Source organism: Pogona vitticeps, chromosome 13 (genome assembly GCF_051106095.1).
Source record: "Pogona vitticeps strain Pit_001003342236 chromosome 13, PviZW2.1, whole genome shotgun sequence".
NCBI lineage: Eukaryota > Metazoa > Chordata > Lepidosauria > Squamata > Agamidae > Pogona > Pogona vitticeps.
Genome location: NC_135795.1, coordinates 20,837,102 through 20,844,338, shown reverse-complemented (window position 1 = coordinate 20,844,338; position 7,237 = coordinate 20,837,102).

Genomic DNA, 7,237 nt, shown 5'->3' with positions numbered 1-7,237 from the left:
TCATGTAGAGAGCAATCTCTGCACCAAGAGAGGCCAGGAGTATAAGAGTTAAGACAGAGAAACACATTCAAATCATTGGCCTAGGCACAAAGTTGGCTTGAACTTTTCCCTCGTTCTTTTTTTTTTTTTTTTTTCAGGATAGGAGCTAGCTAAGCTCCCACCAGCCAGTAGTAGATGAAGAAGGGGCTCAATTTTTCTGGAAATCCAGCCAAATGCATCACACGATGCAAATGCTTTTTGAGGCTGCAGCTTTGCCAGCTGTCTCTCACGCCTGCTCTTTAATGCTTTTGACACCCTGCTTGCAGTCAGCTCAGCAAACAGCCTTCAGGTGGCTGCAAAGCAACAAGCTACGGCCTGGCTTTTCCCCAACCTCAGTCTTTACCCCGGAACTGGAAAACGTTGCGCCTTTCATTGATACATCTCAGATCCTGCAAGTGGACGATTTTCGTCATTCGATGACCACAGTGGAAAACAAGTAGCCGGAACAGAGAGACCGTGTTTTGCCTCGTATCTCTGGTTTTCGAAGGGCTGCAGACTTTTTTTTTAAAGGATAACTTTGAATATCTGGGCCAGCCGTCCTTTTCAAGAGGTATCCGGTGCAGTGTCTCAAAACCTCAGGCCAGGTTCTTCCACTAATCCCACTCCATTGCAGTGTTCTTGAGATCAAATCTACCTCTTCTAAAGCCTTCCACCACCTCCTGCTTTTCTGAAAGGTTCCTGTGAGTCTCCTTCTCCCCTCCCGGGAAAGCCAGTCGCTGGCTCGCTGCAAGGGGGAAAAAGAATTTAAATCACGTTGCAGTGGAAAAAAAGCATAATTAGGAACATTTGCATTTGGGGAAGCAGGAACATCTGGCGCTCGGCTCCTTCCAACTGGCCAGAACTTCCACTCGTGTAAATTGCTACGTCTACGAGGAATCACTTAAAATAGGACAGGAGGGGGTGTGTGTTTTCGTTAATGTATTTATTTAAAGATTTTGAGATCGATGCACTGTTTACTCCCAGTGGAGTTAAAGCCACCAGGTTAACTCCTGCAAAACTTTGGAAGCAAGGCGGGGAAACAATCTGCTCTGGATTCACACAGGAAGCTGTTTCTTTCAGGTGAGAAGCTCAGCGGTCCTTCCAGTTTTCCCCTGCACGCTGTTTCATCCCCTTGTGGGACTAGAGTAAACCCAGTGATCAACGGCAACCAACAACTGTGGGCAGTTTGGCTCCACGGAGGAAAATGTGTTTGCAAATAATTCCATTTATTTACCACCGACACCCAGTGTGGTATCGTGGACAGAGAAATGGACTAAGGACTCAGGAGACCTGGGTTTGAATCTGTGCTCGGCCACGGAAGCTCAAACACACTTTATGTGTTTAAGTTCCCTCTAGAGATGTAAAAATTCTGACAATTTCCATTCCCCCCCCCCCGGGGAAAAAGAACTCCCTTTTCTCCCCTGTTGTTTTTCTTCTGGGAAAAATGGAAATTTTCGGAAATTTTACATCTCTAGGTAAGGCTGGCTTAGGGGTTTGTTTAACCCTGCAGTGTTGAGGGGAGCAGGTGTGGTTTGGATTTACCCAAAAGCTGGAGATCTCTTGTCTCTGATCAGCAGATGATCAGAGATAAGAGTTGTCCTTTCGACAATAGGATGGGGAAGGAGCAGCAGCTCATGATTCGTTTGCTTATTTGCCTTTGGCAAGGGATAAAAGCCCCTTTTTTCCATACCTTTGGCTCATCTGCTCATCCTGGGAAATATTCCGACACCCTTAAACCTAAAGACGGCAGCCGTTTTTATTTTTAGTGCAGCCACCTTTCCCAGCAGTCCGTCCGAGGGGTCCTCCCCACCCCACCCCCTGCCCTTCCAGGCCCTTTACGAGTTCAGTCCAAAGAAAGAGCTGTTTGCAATTAACCAAGCGGCTAATGAGCAAAGAAAGAGAGTCACGTGGCCTGGAGGTGGCGAGGGGAAGAAGAGATGATTCACCCGCCTGGATTTATGGGACAACCAGTCGGACGGCAACTGGTTTAGACTTCGGCTTTGTCTGTAGATCTGGCGTAGGCAGGCATTTCTGAAGGAGGGCCATCCCAAACGGAGAGGCTCACCAGGGAGGAATGTGGGCCTTCCCCTTGGCAAAACAAGGACATGGAAGGGACGGGATCCACCTACACTGGCGTGGCAGCACTCCAAAGGCATTGGATGAAAAACTCCCATCATCCACAGCAGTTATATTGACAGAGTTTTCGGCCGACACATCTGGAGACACTGAGTCAGAGAAGGATAAGCTGGATTTAGAGACATATTCCTTCTTTGGGGGGTGGGTGCGAACCAAATCTCCCCATTTGGGACACTGTACTCTGAAAAAGCACCAGCTCAGAACCAAACCTCCACCTACCAAGGTAGTCTATCTTCGAGAGGCACATGTGCCCCCTGGAGTTCGTGGAAGGTAAAACAGGCAACACCCCTTGCCAGGAGAAGAATCCTAAGAAAAATCACAATGGTTTGGGAAAGAAAAGATATTTCTCTCCTGCTAACTGGCATAGTGAGTGTCTCTATACCTAGAAAGAAAGGGGGGGGGGGAACAGAGAAGGGTTCCATAAGTCAGAACTGACTTGACATTGAGATTATTATGATTAATTTATACCACAAAAAGGTTGGGAAAGTCATTCTCTCTCCTCTTCTTTTCTTACACCCCAGAGGGGGTACAAATTAGGAACCAAAAGTTTTCCCCAAACTACAATTTCCAAGGCTTTGAAGATGGACAGGAAAACAGGGAAGATACCCACAGGCATTAAAGCTGACCCCAAACCCATATAGGTTTCACTGCGAGGGCAGCGCCCGGTTGCGATCCACTTCCCTGAACAAGCAGTCTCGGGACTTACTAGGGCAGAGTCGTGACAGCTCAAGTGGGATCAAACGGATATAACTACACTGTGTAGATGCGGTTCTGGGTTCAAATCTCTGCTCCGCCATTCAAGGGAGAGCCATAATAGGTTAAGATGCCGGACGTAAAATAGGGAAGACCCAGGTTCAGATCCCCACTAAGCTGCAATATATGCTGGCGACATGGGGGGCGGCCGCTCTGATGGAGCGACCTCACAGGGTATCAAGTGTAGACGAGGATCAAGGGCGACAGGGGGGACTAGCCACACTGAAGCTATAAATATGAAGAATAAATTGGGGGGGGGGGTCCTCTCTTCATTCTTGCATCTGCAAGCCAGTCTACCTTGCCCGGCTGCTGTGCCCTGTTTTCCTACCCTCATTTAACCCTGCTCTTTGGCCCAGAATGGCGAATGTGATAAACGAATTCATGAAATAAAGAGGGGAAAGCAACGGCTGTTGATGAGAGAAGCCGCTGTTCCGCACGTCCACTCCGCTCCCTCCAGTAAACACCCAAAGAAACCCTGTAGGTTGTCTCCGTTATTTACACACAGAGAACGTAATGAACCAGTCAATATTCGGATGTTTAATCAACCCGGCAGAATTTTTTTGATGTTCGGTCTGTTTCAACACAAGACCAGATTGCAGCAACCGCTCTGACTCACAGCGGTGTTTACTCTGGTTCGTCAAACTGTCCTGTCAGATGTCTGTTTATCCTGATTTCCAGCCCCAACCCCTAAAATGAAGCCCTGACCCCATGTCCCACCCCCTGTGTTCCGTCTGGCTGGTTGTGAAGCCGGCCCCGAAGCATATGATTCACTGGTTGCATGACTCTTTTTGAGTCAGCAGTTGGAGGGGAAGAGAAACATGTGCAAACATTGAAGTCACTCGACTTGTGTGCTGGGAGAGGAAAAATAAAGAAAAGGGCTTTGCTTGCATGGGTCACTTGGGGCCTGACAAGATGAACTGGAAGGAGGGTGGGAGGAAGAAGAAGGGGTGCCACGGATGCACCTGCCCTGGGAGGAATGCAGAGACAGCCATGGCCACCAGCCCAGAATCAAACCTCCACCTACTAAGGTAGTCTATCTCCAAGAGCCATGTAAAAACCCCCTTCCCCGGAGTTCACCGGAGGAAAAATGGGCAAAACCTCTGTCCTGGAGTGCATCGCAAACAAAATCACAACAGTCTGGGAAAGAATAGAACCTCGTAACTTTTTTTCATGGCGCCCCCAACAGCAAAACTGGAGAGGGCAGCGCCCTAGGGAAAAAAATGATGGTGAAACAGTTTTCCTCTAGAGAAAATAGGCCAACCAATCCATGTAATCACACAGTGTTCCTTTCCAGATCTTTGGATCTGAACAATATGTCACGGGCAACCCTTTATTGGAAAAGGAAATTCCTTAAGGGGTGAGAAGCATTCAGAACAATGTATAGAGTGCAATTGTCTTGTAAGTCATATAACCGTCTGGTAAGGTTTGATACCCTTACCTTCCAAAAGGTGTGCCTGGACTTAGGTGCACGTATATAAGGCAATGAAGCAAGTTCAGGGGCAGAGCAGCCTATCCATTGAAAGAGTCTGCCTGTCGCCTCTCTGTGCGAGTCACCACCTAGGTGCTGCAGGTATTCTTGTGGAGCCATTATTTTGAGGCTTTTCTGAAGGGGGCCAGTGTTTCTCCTTCCTCTGGTCCACAAGTACACCTGAGCCATCAGAAAAACAGGACGGTGCCCACCATGAACATTGTGCCCGACTTAAGATGCCAAGCCAGCTCCAGCTTGGCGAGCTCTCAGAGGGGAGAACCCCACTGAACCCCAGATGTCTCTATGTAGGGCTGGGAAGGGCTGCTCCCCGAAACCATGGGTGCCAGTCAACGGTGATAAGCCTGGCCAAGGGTCTGGCTTTGCGAGGGCCGAATTCCTCTTTCCTTTCCACGGAGGCAGAAGGCAGGCAAAGTCACCCTGCAGTTCCAGCGCTCCTTGGCACCAGCTCGGGCAGAGCGAGGCATCTCTGCAGGCTGCGTGGCGTCCTCAGCCCTCCGCCGCACGTGGAAGAAAAGCTATTTTTGTTCCTCTGCAGCTGCAGATTCCCGGGTGACAATTGCCTCTCTGTTCCCCATCGTCGTTCAGGAGCGATGCTTCCCAGGCCCCTCGCTCCAGCAGGATGGGGCTCCTCGTCCTCCTGGAGAAGATGCTTGCACGTCCTATACGTTGCAGAGAGCAGCCCTCCCCACTGAAGAACGACGGTGTGAAAACTGTCCTCTGCTTAAAGCAGGAACGGGCTCCTTGTGCGGGTGGGCAAACCCCTCCCCAGGACCTACCCCAAAACAGCCCTTTTAGAGAATGCTCCTTGCAGAGCGGAATAAAGACGTCGCTTATCACGAGCGGTCAGAAATTACACTGGTGCTGTTGGATACGAGCTGAGGAGACAAAAGCCACACAGCAAGACGATGCCCATAAATCTGAACAGGGCTTATACTGGTGGAAATTAAATCCCTGTATATTGTGCCTCCAGTGTTAAGGGATTGGATCTCGATTTGTAGCGTTCTGGAGCCATTTAAGGGAGCTCTCCCCTCAAGCTTCTCTTTCCCTTGGGCAGCTGAATCGAAGTCATTTTTAGCAGATTTTTGCTGTGTGACGTCTTCTCTTTATGTAGGGCCCTGCTGGTCAGACTTCAGTTCGAGCCCACGGGGAAAACTCCTGGAGTAACTTTTCCCATGGGGCTTTTCCGAATCGTGGGCAGGCAGGGGGCTGAAGAGCAATGACGAAGCGGGTAACTTATAACATGATGTTAAGTTCAAACATAGAACCAGTAGAAGTTCTAAAAAGGACTTGGGGAGAAGGGCAGGAGAAGAGAAGCCTGTTTCAGAAGGGAGGAAAACGTTTCCGGGAAACTGGGAGACAAATCACAGCGCAGGAGAACGTGGTGCCTCCCTCAGCCTCCCTGGGATGCTTCGGACAAAAGGGAGAGAGAGAGGTTGTAGTTGGAATCGGAAAATGTAAGCCCACCGCCTTCACAGGTGCATTTAGTGGGGACACAGGAGAGGGCCTTCTCTGTGGCTGCTCCTTTAGACCCTGGAACTCCCTCCCACTGGAGGCCAGGCTGGCCCCATCTTGGCTGTCCTTCCGCAAGTGGGCCAATACTTTTCTCTTCAGGCAAGCTTTCTCTGAATGACTGGCTGCCCAAGGGGGGGGGTTCAAATGGATGGTTGTGCTTTACTGCTTTGAATGTGGTTTTGGTATTGATTTTGTTTACCCTCTTTTAGTGTGGCATTCGTGTGATCCTTTTCAGTATTTGTAGACTTACAGTTTTGAGCTTTTAATGTTGCCCTTTAATGATGCAAGCTGCCTCGGGTCCTCCTAAAGGAGAAAGGTATTATTAAAAATAATAATAAAGGTATTATTAAAAAATAATAATAAAGGTATTATTAAAAATAATAAAGACAGTAAGATAGTAAACGCTGGTGCTCACCCTTCAGGGTGGAATTGGGGACCTTCACACGGCCCCGTCGTTTGGCCAAACCCCCTTTTCGTCTGTTAATTGGGGGCTGGTGAGCAGGCCACAGGGACGACAGCCACGCCAACTCCACTTTCCCGAAGATATTTCGTGACAAGTAATAACAATTTTAGAGCGGGTAGGGTCATCCAGTCCAACCCCTCTCAAGGAGGCGCGGCGGAGGATCGAACTCCCAACCTTTGGCTCCACAGCCAGAGAGCCCTCCACTTCTCCAGCTCGTTCTTTGCCATCACCACAACTCAACGGGATGAAAACGTAACATACTTTTGTCTTCTTGCCTGGGACTTCTTGGCATCTTTCTGGCCCAGCGTTTCCCCCTTCTGTGTTCTCATTCGGATAGACTTTGGCTACCTAGCAAGGATGATACACGAAACGTGAGAAGTTGGGTACAATCCAGAATCTTAATGGGTTTTTTGGGAGGGGGCAGTTGGGGGGACTTTAGATGGACCCCTTTTTATAGCAGTCAATGAACAACTCCTTGTTAAGAATCTAGGGTTGTTAAGGCAATCAGGGACTTGGTCCTGCAGATCCATTTAGCATCTTGATAGGGGAGGCCTTTTGATAAAGAGAAGTTTACATCCTGCTCGCATTGGAAACATTGCCTTTACACTTTGGAACTGGGCTTGTGTTATTTTTGAGGGCTGTCTCCAAGGACAATTATTCCCACTTCCGCTTGAATAACCCACCCGGGCTTGATCACTGCCCCAGCAGACCTGCCTAACCACTTTTTTAAAAATGGCATTTTAGTTTGACTACAACCCCCAGAATCCCCCAGCCAGGAGGGCTCCCTAGGCATTTTTTGCTGGTTTCAGGGAGCAGCAGACATATACCCCCTCGCTCTGCTTTTTGTTCATTTAAAATGGGCAACT